We start from the raw sequence: 19074 nt of genomic DNA, 5'->3' as shown, positions 1-19074 counted from the left end.
TTCAGCTGCTGCAAAGGGCGTAATTGGGCAAGTCCGAGCAAGAGGAGGAAAAAACCGAGGCACTTTTCTTGTAACCTATGTGTCATCAGGGGTAGGGTGGGACAAAAACCTTTGAAACCCATGCATGGTTCATTTTAATGAAGGTTAGATCATCAACATGTTGGGTCGACAGACGGGTCCTTTTTTCTGTCAGGATTGATCCAGCAGCACTTAAGACTCTTTCAGATAACACACTAGCAGCAGGGCAAGCGAGCTCCTGTAAGGCATATTGTGCCAATTCAGGCCAGGCGTCCAGTTTAGAGGCCCAATAGTCAAAGGGGAATGACCTGTGAGGGAGAAAATCGATATGGGAGGAAAAGTAGTTTGTAACCATATTTGACAACTGCTGCCTCCTGTCACTTTTAATTGATGCAGTATTAGCAGTCGTGTGAGCGGTACTTGAGGAATCACTCCACAACATGGTCATTAAACCCCTGTCTCCAGCGTCACTTCTGCTGTGTGAACCACGAACACCTCTTCAATTGTGCCCACTATGGCTCGTGGGAGAACCAGCACCGCTGCTGTGTGCTGGGAAAGCCTCAAACGCTTTACCAGAGTTGCTTGTTTGTTTGCCAATATTATCTCTAGGTTTTCCTGTGGCATGATGTTTTGTAATTTGCCTTTGTAGCATGGATCAAAGATGCTGGCCAGCCAGTAGTCGTCATCCATCATCATTTTGGCAATGCGGGGGTCCCTTTTTAGGATCCGCAAGGCATAATCGCACATGTGGGCCAATGTTCCAGGTGTCAATGATGCACTGCCCGTGGTGGGTGGAGGAGCAGTTTCTGGCAAATCCACATCCCTACAGTCACACACAAACACTGTACCTGACCTTGGAACAGCTCATGATGTAGGAAATGAAAAAATTAAAAATAAATCATCAAAAATTAATCATGCACCATAATGACTTTGTTTGTCTGGGACACAGTATTATATTTTCTGGGGGATTATTAATTTTTATGAGGATATTATTAATTTTTTGGGGGGCATTTAAAATGTATTTGTATTAATTAAGGTGGATCTCTGGGTATTATTATTATTACAAAGGGGGTACTCTAACAATTTATTATTTATAAATTAACAGAGGAGAGGAACAACAGAGTAATGCTCTTTCAGAAGCCAATCTCACACCCTTATTTATAGAGATGAGTGAATCTTTTGAAATCTGATTTTGCCAACTTAGACAAATTTTCCTCAAAAATGTGATTTGCATTAATACATTTATTAAATTTATTAATAAATACATTTCTGTGAATTTCAATGCTGAAAGTCTTGTACTCGTAATTGCTCATAAAATATATGTGGCGGAGAGGAAAGATAAAGAACTTCGCTGACCATAAGAGATTATACTTTAGAGGTGAGTAGAGTTGAGCGATACCGTCCGATACTTCAAAATATCGGATCGGAATGGATCGGCCGATCTTTAAAAAAAGTATCGGTATCGCCGATGCCGATACCGGAAGTCCCATTCAAGTCTATGAGACTTCCGGTATCGGAATTGGAAAAACCCTTTCCTGCCCTTGTACAGCCTCTCGGGGGTCTGTACGGGCCTTCCGGGGGTCTCTGCCGGCCTGCCGGGGGTCTGTGCTGGCCTGCCGGTGGGCTGTGCGGACTGCCCGGGGTCTGTGCACCCTGTGGGGGTCTGTACCGGCCTGCCGGGGGGCTGTGCTGATGTCCGGGGGTCTGTGCAGGCATCGTCCGATGGGACTACAAGTCCCATCGGGCGATTCCTGCTACCATGACAGTGATTGACACATTAGCCAATGATGGGACAGTAGTAGTCCCATCATCCGGCTAATGTGTTAAATGTTAAAAAAAAAATAAATAAAAAAAATACTACATACATACTACATGCATGCTACATACATACTACATGCTACATACATACTACATACATACTACATGCATGCTACATACATACTACATGCTACATACATACTACATACTACATATATACTACATGAATGCTACATACATACTACATGCTACATACATAGTACATATATACTACATGCATGCTACATACATACTACATGCTACATACATACTACATACTACATATATACTACATGCATGCTACATACATGCTACATGCTACATACATACTACATACATACTACATACATACTACATATATACTACATGCATGCTACATACATGCTACATGCTACATACATACTACATACATACTACATGCTACATACATACTACATACATACTACATATATGCATCATACATACTACATGCTACATACATACTACAATACTACATACTACATGTATGCATCATACATACTACATACATACTACATATATACTACATGCATGATACATACATACTGCATGCATGCTACATACATACTACATGCATGCTACATACATACTACATAAATACTACATGCTACATACATACTACATACATACTACATGCATGCTACATACATGCTACATGCTACATATATACTACATACATACTACATATATACTACATGCATGCTACATACATACTACATACATACTACATGCATGCTACATACATACTACATGCTACATATATACTACATAGATACTACATACATACTACATGCATGCTACATACATACTACATACATACTACATGCATGCTACATACATACTACATGCTACATACTGTATATACTACATACATACTACATACATACTACATATATACTACATGCATGCTATATACATACTACATGCTACATGCATGCTACATACATACTACATGCATGCTACATACATACTACATGCTACATACATACTACATACATACTACATGCATGCTACATACAATACATTCATACAATACATACATAGACATACAGTACATATAACATAGAGTAACATACTTACCAATACTTGTCACATTGTTCCCCGAAGCCATTGTCGTCTACGGAATAAATATTAACATAACAAACCACAAAAATACTCACCCATGATCCGAAGCAGTCCACGAGTGTGTCCCACGACGATCTTGGGTAGAGAACTGCAGCATCAACTGATGCTGCCGCTCTCTACGGGCTGCAGGAATCCAATGACGGAAGGTAGGTATCCTTCCGCACTGTATTCCTCCGCCACTTAAAAAAAAAAGTCCCTAGTCTCACTTTATGATAGGTCGCACACCAAAGGAGACGCTCTATGAGATGAAAGAGGTTTGCAGTGATGATTCCCCATCATATGATGTAGTCAAGAATTGGCATCTTCAAGTCAAATGTGGTCGGACTTCAGTGCGAACAGCTCCAATTCCAGGGCGACTCCACTCTGCTATTGACTACCACAGCATCCAGTAAGTGGAGATCACCATTTTAGAAATTTGCTACATAACCAATCAGCCCTTAGCCCAAAATGTCAAGATTAGTGAGGGGTCCGTGGAAAAAATCATTCAAGACCATCTTCACATGCATAAGATATGCGCTCGGTGGGTTCCCTGGCTGCTCACACCTTTCCAGAAGCAGGAACAAGTCGAATGTTCTCATTGATGATGTGCCATGGAAACCAGGAGGACTTTTTCAACAAACTGATTACACAGAATGAAAGCTAGGTCCATCACTATGATCCTGAGACTAAAGTCCAGTTGATGCACATGTCACATGCCCAACACTCGGCAGGCAAGTTCATGCTCACAGTATTTTAGGACAAGCACAGAGTAGTATTGATGGATTTCCTAGCAAAGAGTACCATGATCACTGGGGTATACTATACTTCACTGCTGTGGAAATTGCGCAAGGCCATCCAAACCAAGCGACGTGGCATGCTCACCATAGTTGGCTGCCTTCTGCAAGAAAATGCACCAGTTGACAGCTCACATGTTGCCCAGATGGAAGCTTGCTCCTGTGGCTTTGAAATTTTACCTCATCCCCCTTATTCACCCGACCTTGCACCATCGGACTTTCACCTCTTTCCAACAATGAAGTTAATTTTGAAGGGAAAGCATTTTCGAGATGATGAAACTCTGATTTCCGAAGTCACTACGTGGCTATTGGAGCAACCCGTTGACTTCTACAAGCAAGGTGTTTACAGTTGCTTAAAGAGATGGGAGAAGTGTGTGTCCCTAGGTAGCACCTATGTAAAGAAGGACCAATAACTGTGCCAAGTTTGATTGCTGTCAGTTCCGAGGAAGTGGGTCAGGGGAAATCTTTAATGAACGCCCTTTGTATCTGGTGAATCGCTGATCTATTATGGCCTAAGTAGTGACCGTCACTCATTTTCTCATGCTTCAGCAGTGTTTTAGCGTCGGAAATGGTGCTGGGCAAGTTTTTTTTTTTTTGAGAATAGAATCTCAAAATGTTTCAGTTCAATTGAAACTGCAAATTTCAGAAAATTCAACTAAAACTTAATCCTCCGCGAATTGATCCGCTCATCTCTACTTATTTACCAAAACATATATCTATTAACACATATCTATTGCCAAATCTATTTTTACAAAAACGATAATTGAATACTTTAAACCTTCAAATACTAGTGACTAGAGTTGAGCGATACCGTCCGATACTTCAAAGTATCGGATCGGAATGGATCGGCCGATCTTAAAAAAAAGTATCGGTATCACCGATTCCGATACCGGAAGTCCCATTCAAGTCTATGGGACTTCCGGTATCAGAATAAGAAAAACCCTGTTTTTGCCTTGTACAGCCTCTCTGGGGTCTGTACGGGCCTTTCGGGGGGCTGTGCCGGCCTGCCAGGGGGTCTGTGCAGGCTCAGGTGGTCTGTGCCGGCCTGCCGGGGGGCTGTGCCGGCCTGCCGGGGGGGCTGTGCAGGCTCCGGTGGGCTGTGCCGGCCTGCCGGGGGGCTGTGCAGGCTCCGGTGGGCTGTGCCGGCCTGCCGGGGGGGCTGTGCCGGCCTGCCGGTGGTCTGTGCAGGCTCCGGTGGGCTGTGCCGGCCTGCCGGTGGTCTGTGCAGGCTCCGGTGGGCTGTGACGGCCTGCCGGGGGGCTGTGCCGGCCTGCCGGGGGGCTGTGCAGGCTTCGGGGGTCTGTGCAGTCATCGTCCGATGGGACTACAAGTCCCATCGGGCGATGCCTGCTACCATGACAGTGATTGACACATTAGCCAATGATGGGACAGTAGTAGTCCCATCATCCGGCTAATGTGTTGAATGTAAAAAAAAAAAAAAAAATACATGCTACATACATGCTACATACATACTACATACATACTACATACATACTACATATATACTACATGCAACATACATACTACATATATAATACATGCATGCAACATGCATACTACATATATACTACATGCATGCAACATGCATACTACATATATACTACATGCTACATACATACTACATATATGCTACATATATACTACATGCATGCTACATACATACTGCATGCTACATACATTCTACATATATACTACATGCATGCTACATACATACTACATATATACTACATACATATTACATGCATGCTACATGCTACATACATACCACATACATACTACATACATACTACATGCTACATACATACTACATATATACTACATGCATGCTACATACATACTACATGCTACATATATACTACATGCTACATACATACTACATGCATGCCACATACATACTACATACATACTACATGCATGCTACATACATACTACATGCTACATACATACTACATATATACTACATGCATGCTACATACATACTACATGCTACATATATACTACATGCTACATACATACTACATGCATGCTACATACATACTACATACATACTACATGCATGCTACATACAGACTACATGCTACATACATACCACATACATACTACATATATACTACATGCATGCTACATACATACTGCATGCTACATGCATGCTACATACATACTACATACATACTACATGCTACATACATACCACATATATACTACATACATACTACATACAATACATTCATACAATACATACATAGACATACAGTACATATAACATAGAGTAACATACTTACCAATACTTGTCACATTGTTCCCCGAAGCCATTGTCTTTTAAAGGAATAAATATTAACATAACAAACCACAAAAATACTCACCCACAATCCGAAGCAGTCCACGAGTGTGTCCCACGACGATCTTGGGTAGAGAACTGCAGCATCAGCTGATGCCGCCGTTCTCTACGGGCTGCAGGAATCCAATGACGGAAGGTAGGTATCCTTCCGCACTGTATTCCTCCGCCACTTAAAAAAAAAAAGTCCCTAGTCTCACTTTATGCCATTGCTGCGTGGGAAATTCCCACACAGCAATGGCATAAAGTGAGACTAGGGACTTTTTTTTTTTAAGTGGCGGAGGAATACAGTGCGGAAGGATACCTACCTTCCGTCATTGGATTCCTGCAGCCCGTAGAGAACGGCGGCATCAGCTGATGCTGCAGTTCTCTACCCAAGATCGTCGTGGGACACACTCGTGGACTGCTTCGGATCGTGGGTGAGTATTTTTGTGGTTTGTTATGTTAATATTTATTCCTTTAAAAGACAATGGCTTCGGGGAACAATGTGACAAGTATTGGTAAGTATGTTACTCTATGTTATATGTACTGTATGTCTATGTATGTATTGTATGAATGTATTGTATGTAGTATGTATGTAGTATATATGTGGTATGTATGTAGCATGTAGTATGTATGTAGTATGTATGTAGCATGCATGTAGCATGCAGTATGTATGTAGCATGCATGTAGTATATATGTAGTATGTATGTGGTATGTATGTAGCATGTAGTATGTATGTAGCATGCATGTAGTATGTATGTAGTATGTATGTAGCATGCATGTAGTATGTATGTAGCATGTAGTATATATGTAGCATGTAGTATGTATGTAGCATGCATGTAGTATATATGTAGTATGTATGTAGCATGTAGTATGTATGTAGCATGCATGTAGTATGTATGTAGTATGTATGTAGTATGTATGTAGCATGCATGTAGTATGTATGTAGTATGTATGTAGCATGTAGTATGTATGTAGCATGCATGTAGTATATATGTAGTATGTATGTAGCATGTAGTATGTATGTAGCATGCATGTAGTATGTATGTAGTATGTATGTGGTATGTATGTAGCATGCATGTAGTATGTATGTAGTATGTATGTAGCATGCATGTAGTATGTATGTAGCATGTAGTATATATGTAGCATGTAGTATGTATGTAGCATGCATGTAGTATATATGTAGCATGCATGTAGTATGTATGTAGTATGTATGTAGTATGTATGTAGCATGCATGTAGTATGTATGTAGTATGTATGTAGCATGTAGTATGTATGTAGCATGCATGTAGTATATATGTAGTATGTATGTAGCATGTAGTATGTATGTAGCATGCATGTAGTATGTATGTAGTATGTATGTGGTATGTATGTAGCATGTAGCATGCATGTAGTATATATGTGTTATGTATGTAGCATGCATGTAGTATGTATGTAGTATGCATGTAGTATGTATGTAGTATATATGTGGTATGTATGTAGTATGTATGTAGCATGCAGTATGTATGTAGTATGTATGTAGTATGTATGTAGCATGCATGTAGTATGTATGTAGCATGCATGTAGTATGTATGTAGTATGTATGTAGTATATATGTAGTATGTATGTAGCATGTAGTATGTATGTAGTATGTATGTAGCATGTAGTATATATGTAGTATGTATGTAGTATGTATGTAGCATGTATGTAGTATGTATGTAGCATGTAGTATGTATGTAGCATGCATGTAGTATGTATGTAGTATGTATGTAGCATGCATGTAGTATGTATGTAGTATATATGTGGTATGTATGTAGTATGTATGTAGCATGCAGTATGTATGTAGTATGTATGTAGTATGTATGTAGCATGCATGTAGTATGTATGTAGCATGCATGTAGTATGTATGTAGCATGCATGTATTATGTATGTAGTATGTATGTAGTATATATGTAGTATGTATGTAGCATGTAGTATGTATGTAGTATGTATGTAGCATGTAGTATATATGTAGTATGTATGTAGTATGTATGTAGCATGTATGTAGTATGTATGTAGCATGTAGTATGTATGTAGCATGCATGTAGTATGTATGTAGTATGTATGTAGCATGCATGTAGTATGTATGTAGTATATATGTGGTATGTATGTAGTATGTATGCAGCATGCAGTATGTATGTAGCATGCATGTAGTATATATGTAGTATGTATGTAGCATGTAGTATGTATGTAGCATGCATGTAGTATGTATGTAGTATGTATGTAGTATTTTTTTTTTTTTTTAACATTTAACACATTAGCCGGATGATGGGACTACTACTGTCCCATCATTGGCTAATGTGTCAATCACTGTCATGGTAGCAGGCATCGCCAGATGGGACTTATAGTTCCATCGGACGATGCTTGCACAGACCCCCGGACATCAGCACAGCCCCCCGGCAGGCCGGCACAGCCCCCCGGCAGGCCGGTACAGACCCCCACAGGGTGCACAGACCACCGGCAGGCCGGCACAGCCCCCCGGCAGGCCGGTACAGACCCCGGGCAGTCCACACAGCCCCCCGGCAGGCCGGCACAGCCCCCCGGCAGGCCGGTACAGACCCCGGGCAGTCCACACAGCCCCCCGGCAGGCCGGCAGAGACCGCCGGAAGGCCCGAAATGACGGCGCATCATGATGCGCACACACCGCGCATCATGATGACGTCAGGCTGTCAATCAACTTTGAACTTCCGATTCCGATGCCAACTTCCGATATTGAAAAAATATCGGAAGTCTGTATCGGAATTCCGATACAGCAAGTATCGGCCGATACCCGATACTTGCGGTATCGGAATGCTCAACACTACTAGTGACATTGAAACAGTCTTCATGATCCCATAATGTGTGTCTTTCTTATCCAGAAGCAATAGAAAAGACTAAAATAAATTCTCTACTGATGAAGTATGGGGAAAAGCAGACAGCACAGTTATTTAGCAGTTCAAGTTGCATAAGACATACAATGAAGCATTTTAAAAATTAGTCCATTATAATTTTTATGGAGAAAAATAAAGTTGAAAATCTCATGGTAAATGAATAGATTTAATCTTAAAACTAAAAAATGATTTTAAGGAGAAGAAAAAATAGAAGCTGAATTTACTACTCTTAGATACTGACTTATCAGTAACTTAAAATTCAGTTTCTTCCCACTGAAGAATGTTCAATTAAATTGCCCTGCTGTGTAATATAATCCAGCAGTTATGTTTTAAGAAAAGCTCCTATTTTTATAATCTACTTAATACCTTTATGAAAACATTACTTTTATGTGGTTGATATTGCAATATATTAGGCACAACATTAATATACATATAGTAGTTACCTTGTCTTAAAATGTAAATCATTACTTTGTTATCTCCTCAATGTTCCTTTCCCTGAATTGTTATAATAGTAGTAAAAAAATATTTCATTATATTTTGCCACTGTTTTCATTAACTTCATAACTACTTGACCTTGATGAACTTTCTAAATTAACTGTTCAATAAGAAAAGGATTTTTTGGTAGGATTGAAGTTGCAATATTGTAAACCTCATTTTTATGCATTATATTTTTAAAAAGTAGATATATTCTTATCAGTGCCTTACACTAAAACCTAGAACAAACGACAGCAGAAATGGAAGATGCTATTAAACGTAAAATCTGTAAATTAGTCATGTGCATGTTAAATGCAGAATGTTTAAACTTTCTATTATTTTTCCAAGGACTGTATGACTACATTGTCATGCACCAAATTGTGAGGGTTATGATGGTGTCACACAATCATAAAGAAGAACTACCATTAAGTTTTTCATTCATTAAATATACAGTGGGGCAAAAAAGTATTTAGTCAGTCAGCAATAGTGCAAGTTCCACCACTTAAAAAGATGAGAGGCGTCTGTAATTTACATCATAGGTAGACCTCAACTATGGGAGACAAACTGAGAAAAAAAAATCCAGAAAATCACATTGTCTGGTTTTTTTTTCATTTTATTTGCATATTATGGTGGAAAATAAGTATTTGGTCAGAAACAAGCAATCAAGATTTCTGACTCTCACAGACCTGTAACTTCTTCTTTGAGTCTCCTCTTTCCTCCACTCATTACCTGTAGTAATGGCACCTGTTTAAACTTGTTATCAGTATAAAAAGACACCTGTGCACACCCTCAAACAGTCTGACTCCAAACTCCACTATGGTGAAGACCAAAGGACACCAGAAACAAAATTGTAGCCCTGCACCAGGCTGGGAAGACTGAATCTGCAATAGCCAACCAGCTTGGAGTGAAGAAATCAACTGTGGGAGCAATAATTAGAAAATGGAAGACATACAAGACCACTGATAATCTCCCTCGATCTGGTGCTCCACGCAAAATCCCACCCCGTGGGGTCAGAATGATCACAAGAACGGTGAGCAAAAATCCCAGAACCACGCGGGGGGACCTGGTGAATGAACTGCAGAGAGCTGGGACCAATGTAACAAGGCCTACCATAAGTAACACACTATGCCACCATGGACTCAGATCCTGCAGTGCCAGACGTGTCCCACTGCTTAAGCCTGTACATGTCCGGGCCCGTCTGAAGTTTGCTAGAGAGCATTTGGATGATCCAGAGGAGTTTTGGGAGAATGTCCTATGGTCTGATGAAACCAAACTGGAACTGTTTGGTAGAAACACAACTTGTCGTGTTTGGAGGAAAAAGAATACTGAGTTGCATCCATCAAACACCATACCTACTGTAAAGCATGGTGGTGGAAACATCATGCTTTGGGGCTGTTTCTCTGCAAAGGGGCCAGGATGACTGATCCGGGTACATGAAAGAATGAATGGGGCCATGTATCGTGAGATTTTGAGTGCAAACCTCCTTCCATCAGCAAGGGCATTGAAGATGAAACGTGGCTGGGTCTTTCAACATGACAATGATCCAAAGCACACCGCCAGGGCAACGAAGGAGTGGCTTCGTAAGAAGCATTTCAAGGTCCTGGAGTGGTCTAGCCAGTCTCCAGATCTCAACCCTATAGAAAACCTTTGGAGGGAGTTGAAAGTCCGTGTTGCCAAGCGAAAAGCCAAAAACATCACTGCTCTAGAGGAGATCTGCATGGAGGAATGGGCTAACATACCAACAACAGTGTGTGGCAACCTTGTGAAGACTTACAGAAAACGTTTGACCATTGGCCAGCAAATGATATATCACAAAGTATTGAGATGAAATTTTGTTTCTGACCAAATACTTATTTTCCAAATTTTATTTTCCAAATACTTATTTTCCACCATAATATGCAAATAAAATGAAAAAAAAACAGACAATGTGATTTTCTGGATTTTTTTTTCTCAGTTTGTCTCCCATAGTTGAGGTCTACCTATGATGTAAATTACAGACGCCTCTCATCTTTTTAAGTGGTGGAACTTGCACTATTGCTGACTGACTAAATACTTTTTTGCCCCACTGTATATATATATATATATATATATATGTGTGCAATTATTGTAGTGTGAATGTATTAATATACTCATTGCTTTCTCCGGTGTCCAGTGCTCTGTAGACTCCCCAAGTCATGCAGTGTTCTGCATGACCCAGAAGTGGTTTTTACAGTATAAGAGAAGTTTCACACTAGCGTATGGCCGAGGTGAGGAGGGCTAAAACCTCTGTGAAGCTCCGCCCACAGCCGCACCTTCTCCCGTCAGCTCCACCTACCTCGGCATGTGGAGTGCGTACCCAATCTTTAACATTGGGCACGCAGGCCGTGCTGATATATGCGGATGCCTCCGCATGCGTCATTTTGATGGTGTAGCGACAGCACCAAAATGAAACACATTGCTTTTGGTGCAGGTTGCCGCACTGCCAAAACAACGCATGCGGTGGCATCCACATACATTGGCACGGCCTGCGTACCCAATGTTAATGATAGGGTATGCACGCCGTATGCCAAGGTAGGCGGAGCTGATGGGAGGAGGTGCGGCCATGGGCGGAGCTTCACAGAGGAAGTCCGCATCCCTCCGCACCTCGACCATATGCTAGTGTGAAACTAGCCTAAGACTATGGAGAGTCAGAGCGAGGCTCCCTAGGTTTTCACTGTAAAAGAGACTTTCATCTCACTCTTAGAGCATAGAGTGAGCTGGATAGTAGCAATTGTGGTGACTGAGAAGTGAAGCAGAATGGCGCTGGACGCTGGAGAGATCAGTGGTAGGTGAGTATATCAATACACTCACACCACATAACATTCACATATACACATATTTAATGGATACAAAACTTAATAGGACTGCTTTTTTAATCTTTTAATAAAAGTTAAAAGTTGCATTTTAACTGCAAAAATTCCAGCATGGCCAAAGTAAAGATGATCTTTAAAAGTCGTCGGATACTTTTTTTTACATCCCCCTTTGAGAAAGCCATCAAGCGAAACCCGTGTCAGGGGTCGTGGGAAGGTCATATTTCAGTCCTGACTAATTATGGGTGAGCATAGACTTTGTTATATTTATATGTTCTGATTTGACCTCGAGGTGCTCTGTTTATTTGTGACACTTGTGGGGTTGCTACATGGTTGATAAGCCTTGCACCTGGTTTTTGATTGCTTATACAACAATACTTTTCTTGCTTTCCCAAGTCATACAGTGGACTTGTGACCTTCCCTTTGTGTACCTGTTTTTGTTTCCTCCTTTTTTCTTTTTCTTTTTCTGAATTATGTTTTATGTGATTGCTGTATGTCTAATTATTTAATAAAAATTACTTCTTTTATTATTTATTTTTTGGTGTTTTTGGTACTTTTCTTGTTTGTATACAACAGCTTTGCTATGAGGCTGCAGATTTTTTCAACTACAAATTTAAAGATCTATAGCTCTTTCCTGAGTCTTACAAAAGGTTTTTTCTAAAACTTGAACATAAAAGCAAAGGTAAAAAATATTATTATTATTATTGTTAATATTATGCATTTATATAGCGCCATTTTTTCCATGGCGCTTTACAAGTGAAAAGGGGAAATATAGACAAGTATAGTAAACATGTGTAAGACAAGGGACACACAAGTACATAAGGAGAGGGGACTCTGCCCACGAGGGCTCACAGTCTACAGGGATGGGTGAGGATACAGTAGGAGAGGGTAGAGCAGGTCGTGCGGTGGTTCAGTAGACCGAGGATCATTGCAGGCTGTAGGCTTGTCGGAACAGGTGGGTCTTCAGGTTCTTCTTATAGGTTTCCGTTGATGGTGAGAGTCTGATGTGTTGCGGCAGAGAGTTCCAGAGTATGGGGGAAGTATGGGAGAAGTCTTGTATGCGGTTGTGGGAAGAAGAGATAAGGGGTGAGTAGAGAAGGAGATCTTGAGATGATCAAAGGTTGCGTGCAGGTAGGTACCTAGAGACCATGTTTAATAGTTTAAGAACCTCGTGTTCGAAACGTGTCCAGGTGCTCTAGAGATCAGTCCATGGTAATTCCCTTCACTGGGTATACGTTCATGAGCATAGCAGCCCTTCTTTTTGTACTACTGATTTTATTGAATCTATGAATAAAAGACATTATTATTTTTAATCCTCGAGCTGGATATCTATTTTTTTGGATTACTTCGGACGTTTACAGAGACGGATCCGTGCTCGGATGTGAAACCACTTGTGAGAAAGAATAGAAGGGGTGAGCTGAAATAATTTTTCTTGCGCAATTGTCAACTGATTCTGACAACTGACAACTGGCACTTAATGCAGGATCAGTGCCCACACCACTTCTGGCACTTTAACCCCCTAAACACAACAATCGATATTAATCATAGTATTTAGCATGCAAGAAGAGGGATGGATCTTCTGCTCTCCGATCGGTGCCCTGTGACGTCATATAGTGCTCACACCATGATGTAAAATGTTTGTCAGTTTGTCAGTACAGCGCTGACTGTTTTTGAAGCATAGCAAAGCTCCTGAGGCAGATGGAGAAACTGTAGCTACTGTCTGGCCTATGATCAGCGGTGTCCATCAGAGGTTTCATCTGAATCACGTCACTCAGAGATTTAGATGGAAACCCCAAAGTAAGTGCTTATCGTAGAGCACTAGATAAACGTGATCCCAAATGTTATGTAAAATGTTTTAAATAAAATCTCCAACTCAATCCATGAAAAAAATCCCCACTCATGTCTATCATCTGTCAATGGAAATATAGGGGGTTTCCAATTTACTAGTAGCACAAAGGCTCTGGAAAAGCTAAATGGCTCCTCACCCCAAAAGAAATTCAGCAAATTCTGCACTCCCAATTCCAAATGCCTCTCTCGATTCTGGACCCCTCAGTGTGCCTAAACCACATTTTGTATCCACATGTTTAGCATTCCTGTTGCGATGAGAGCCCGCCTAATTTAGGGGTGCGTGTCTCTATATGCATGAGCTAGGCACAATATACTGGTCAGTACAATGTACTGGTCACTGCAATGTATTGAGCACTACAGCGTACCAGTCACTACAACGGCAGTTTGCAATTTTCACTTCGCAACATCCACTACTGCTTGTTTCTGGAAAACACCCATGGAGTTAAAAACATCACTACACCTGTAGATAAAAAACATCACTATACCTGTAGATAAAATCCCAAAGGGGTATAATTTCCAAAATGGGGTCACTTCAGGCAGGATTCTGCTCTGCTAGTACTTAAGGGCTCTGTATTTGGAGTCCGCAAATTAATCTAGGATAATCTGCCCTGCAGGAGTTAAACAGTGCTCCGTAACTCCTATGTCTTGCCATATGGCTAAGTAGTACTGTACATCCATGTATACGATATTTCTACATTCAGCAGAAATTGTGGGAACATTTTTGGTGCCATTTTTACCCATTTCCTATTGTGAAAATGTAAAATCTCGGGCGAAAACAACATTTTGGTGGTAAAGATCTAATTATTTTTTTTTCTTCACCGCCCAATGATATAAAATTATATGACCAACCTGTGATGTCAATATGATCACTGCAACGCTAAATGAATTTATTGAGAGGTGTGGTTTGTAAAATGGTGTGTCTTATGAGGGTTTCTGCTGTTCTGACTAATACTCTGCTAATGTGACATGGCACTCTCAAACCAGTCCAGCATAATATAAACTCCAATATGGCGCTTCCTCCATTCTGAGCTTTGCAGTGTGCCTCAAAAGTAGTTTACACCACATAAGGTATATTGGCATACTCAGCAGAAATTGCACAACAAATTTTGGTCCATTTTCTCCAGTTACCCTTATGAAGATAAAAAAAATAACTTTGTTGTGGGAAATATACATGTGTGGTACAAGGTGCTCACCACACATCTAGATACAGTACTTGGGGTCTAGTTTCTAAAATGGGGTCACTTGTGGTGTTTACTGTTTAGATACATCAGGGGCTCTCTAAACATGATATAACACCTGCAGATCATTCCATCAAAATCTGTGTTCTAAAACATCACTCCTTCCTTTCTGAGCTCTGCCATGCACCCAAACAGAGGTTTTTCACCACATATGGGATATCTGTGTACTCATGAGAAATTGCACAACAAATTTTGGGTGCAAATTGTTACAGCAAATCTTGCATTCAAAATGTCAAATGGTGCTCCTTCCCTTCCGAGCCCTGCCATGTGCCCAAACAGTATTTTTCCTACACATATTGGTGAATCCTATAGATCAGGGATAGGGAACCTTTTCTCTACCGAGGGCCATTTGGAATTTTATAATAGCGTTCGGGGGCCGCATAAAATTATTAATAATGATGAGCGAGTATACTCGTTGTTCGGGTTTTTCCGAGCATGCTTGGTTGTCCTCTGAGTATTTTGGCGTGCTCGGAGATTTAGTTTCTGTTGACGCATTTGCATGATTTGCGGCTGCTGGTCAGCTTGAAATCGTGGGGATTCCTTAACAAACAGGCATTCCTCACATGTATTCAGGCTGTCCAGCAGCCATAAATCATGCCAATAGGCAGGTAAATGTTCCCAATAGGCAGGTAAATGTCACTATTAGGCAGCACAGGTCCCCATTAGGCAGCACAGGTCCCCAATAGGCAGCATAGGTCCCCAATCGGCAGCACAGGTCCCCCAATAGGCATGTAACTGTCCCCAATAGGCAGGAAAATGTCCCCAATAGGCAGCACAGGTCCCCTTTAGGCAGCACAGGTCCCCTTTAGGCAGCACAGGTCCCCATTAGGCAGCAAAGGTCCCCAATAGGCAGCATAGGTCCCCAATCAGCAGCACAGGTCCCCCAATAGGCATGTAACTGTCTCCAATAGGCAGGAAAATGTCCCCAATAGGCAGCACAGGTCCCCATTATGTCGCACAGTTTCCCAATAGGCAGGAAAAGGTCCCCAATAGGCAGCATAGGTCCCCAATCGGCAGCACAGGTCCCCCAATAGGCATGTAACTATCCCCAATAGGCAGGAAAATGTCCCCAATAGGCAGCACAGGTCCCCATTAGGCAGCATAGGTCCCCAATAGGCAGACAAATGTCACCATTAGGCAGCACAGGTCCCCATTAGACAGCACAGGTGCCCAATAGGCAGCATAGGTCCCCAATAGGTAGTATAGTTCCCCAATAGGCAGCACAGGTCCACAGGTCCCCAATAGGCAGGTAACTGTCCCCAATAGGCAGGAAAATGTCCCCATTAGGCAGCACAGGTCCCCATTAGGCAGCATAGGTCCCCAATAGGCATACAAATGTAATCATTAGGCAGCACAGGTCCCCAATAGACAGCACAGGTCCCCAATAGGCAGTATAGGTCACCAATAGGCAGCACAGGTCCCAATAGGCAGGTAACTGTCCCCGATAGGCAGGAAAATGTCCCCATTAGGCAGCACATGTCCCCATTAGGCAGCATAGGACCTGCATCTTTGCCCAGCTGAGGTCCGACAGTTCATCATGGACTGAGAACCAACGAATGTGGACTAAGCTGCGCAGATCGCTGACTACTATGAGGCCAACCGGAAGCCAGAGACACAGAGGCCAGTCACCACCAGCTGGAGAGGGGGTAAGCCTGCAACCAACCCCAGTGCCCCTGCCAGCCATCCCTCCGGAGGTCCTATCCCTGTTGCCAACACCAAGCCTACTACTGACAGTCGCAAGTGTTTCATCTGCAGTAGGACTGGTCATATCAGTGCCACCTGTCCGGAAAGGCAGAAGAACCCCCCAGCCAAGGCCTCTGGGCCCAATGCCTCTGTTCTTTTGGTGGGAGGTGTGGTTGGGAGGATTGATGACAACGGGCAACACGTCCGGGTGGGGGCCCAACTTGCTAGAGGCATCAAGGACACCGGGGTTGAACGAACCCTCATCCGTCCTTGACTAGCTGCCCCTGAAGAGTTTATTGAGAGGAAAACCCTGTCACAGGGATTGGAGGCACCCGCTGTCCCTTGCCAGTGGCCCGGGTTTTTCTTGATTGGGGTGCTGGGAGTGGGATGAGGGAACTTGGGGTGTCCGAAAATCTGCCCACTGATGTTTTATTGGGGACTGATTTGGTGAGGATGGTTGCCTACTACGTCCCCGACACCCCTCCCCAATCTGATAATAAGGGTAACGTTAACCCTGATTATGGTGATGATGATGATGATGATGATGATGGGAAACTGAATGTATTACCTGCCAATGCCTTGATGAGTAATAATGCAACTAATAACTATTCTTTCCCCAGGAATGATGCTGATGGTGATGTAAATGTACCAAAGGAATCTGATAACCATTCTTTTCCTAGGAATGATGCTGATGATGATGATGTATCTGTGCCAACTGAACCTGTTAACCATTTCTCTGAAACGGTAGATATGCCCATAGGTACCGAAGTGCTCAGCCCCATCTCTCTGCGGAGTGAGACGGTTGAGGCACCCCTAACAGGAGCAAGCGTCAGTGCTCAAGGAAATGGGGAGGTGCATGGGAACCGTGAGGAAGGTGATGCCATGCAACTGACCAGTCCCACCAAGGAAGATAACTGGCCCATAAGTAGCACTGCTCCTGAAGTGTTGGGGGTGGATGGGGAGGTAGAGTGTCAGGAACACCGCACTGCACTTGCTCACTGAACCAGTGCGCGTGTCCTGAGTAAGATAAACTGTGCTCAGTGGTACCTGTGGAGCGGGCAGCAGCAGAGAAGGTGCATGCTTCAGACCAGCAGGACCTAAAGCACGTGACTGCTGGAGGCGTGGCCTAAACCTCAGAGAGCTAGGAGCTGCAGGAAAACTCCTAGCAGGGTAACTACGGGACAAAGTTACCAAGGGGCATAGACAGGCTGGGGTCAAAGCACAAGATAGCATGAGAAAACCAGAGGATAGACAGAACGGGGAGTCAGGATGTAGCCAATGAGTCATACATGGAGATAGCTGCAAAGTACAAGAGAGGCGAGCAAAGAATAGCCAGGTCACAGGCAAGGAGTCATACACAGAGATGGTAGCACAGTACAGAATCAACAGGCAAACTTACAGTGGGGGACAGAACCAGGTCAGAACCATATAAGCAAGCTAGAAGACAACGAACAGGCACAGGCACACAGGGGTCAACACACTCGGCCAAAGGCAAAAGTATAACTGACGGGGATTGGAGTTTCCCAGGGCTATAAGAAGCTCTCCCTGAACCAAAGAGAGGCCACAATAATTAACCCCAGGCATGCAGGTCAAAGCCTGCACTGGGCTCAAGACATTAACCCCTGACGTGCAGGTCAAAACCTGCACTGGGATCATGACAGTACCCCCCTCTCAACGGGGGGCCTCTGGACCCCCAGGCTTCCCCGGGTATTTGGTATGGAAAGCCCAAACCAGGCGATCTGCATGTACAGAGTGAGCAGGGACCCATGAGTGATCCTCTGGTCCATATCCCTTCTAGTGGACCAGGTACTGCAAGGAGCGGCGCACCCGCCGAGAGTCCACAATATGTCCGACCTCATACTTCAAGTGACCCTCCACCAACACTGGAGGGACAACAGACTCGGAATCCTCCTTGACAGACCCTACGGGTTTCAACAGGGATTTATGGAACACATTGGATATTTTTGGGGAGACGCGACCTATATGCCACTGGGTTGACTATTTCCATAATCTCATATGGACCAATGAACTTTGGTCCCAAATTAGCTGATGGTACCTTCAAGTTGA

This window comes from Dendrobates tinctorius, unplaced genomic scaffold (assembly GCF_039654945.1).
Source record: "Dendrobates tinctorius isolate UK_male_01 unplaced genomic scaffold, ASM3965494v1 ptg000064l, whole genome shotgun sequence".
Taxonomy (NCBI): domain Eukaryota; kingdom Metazoa; phylum Chordata; class Amphibia; order Anura; family Dendrobatidae; genus Dendrobates; species Dendrobates tinctorius.
This window is presented reverse-complemented; position numbering follows the sequence as displayed.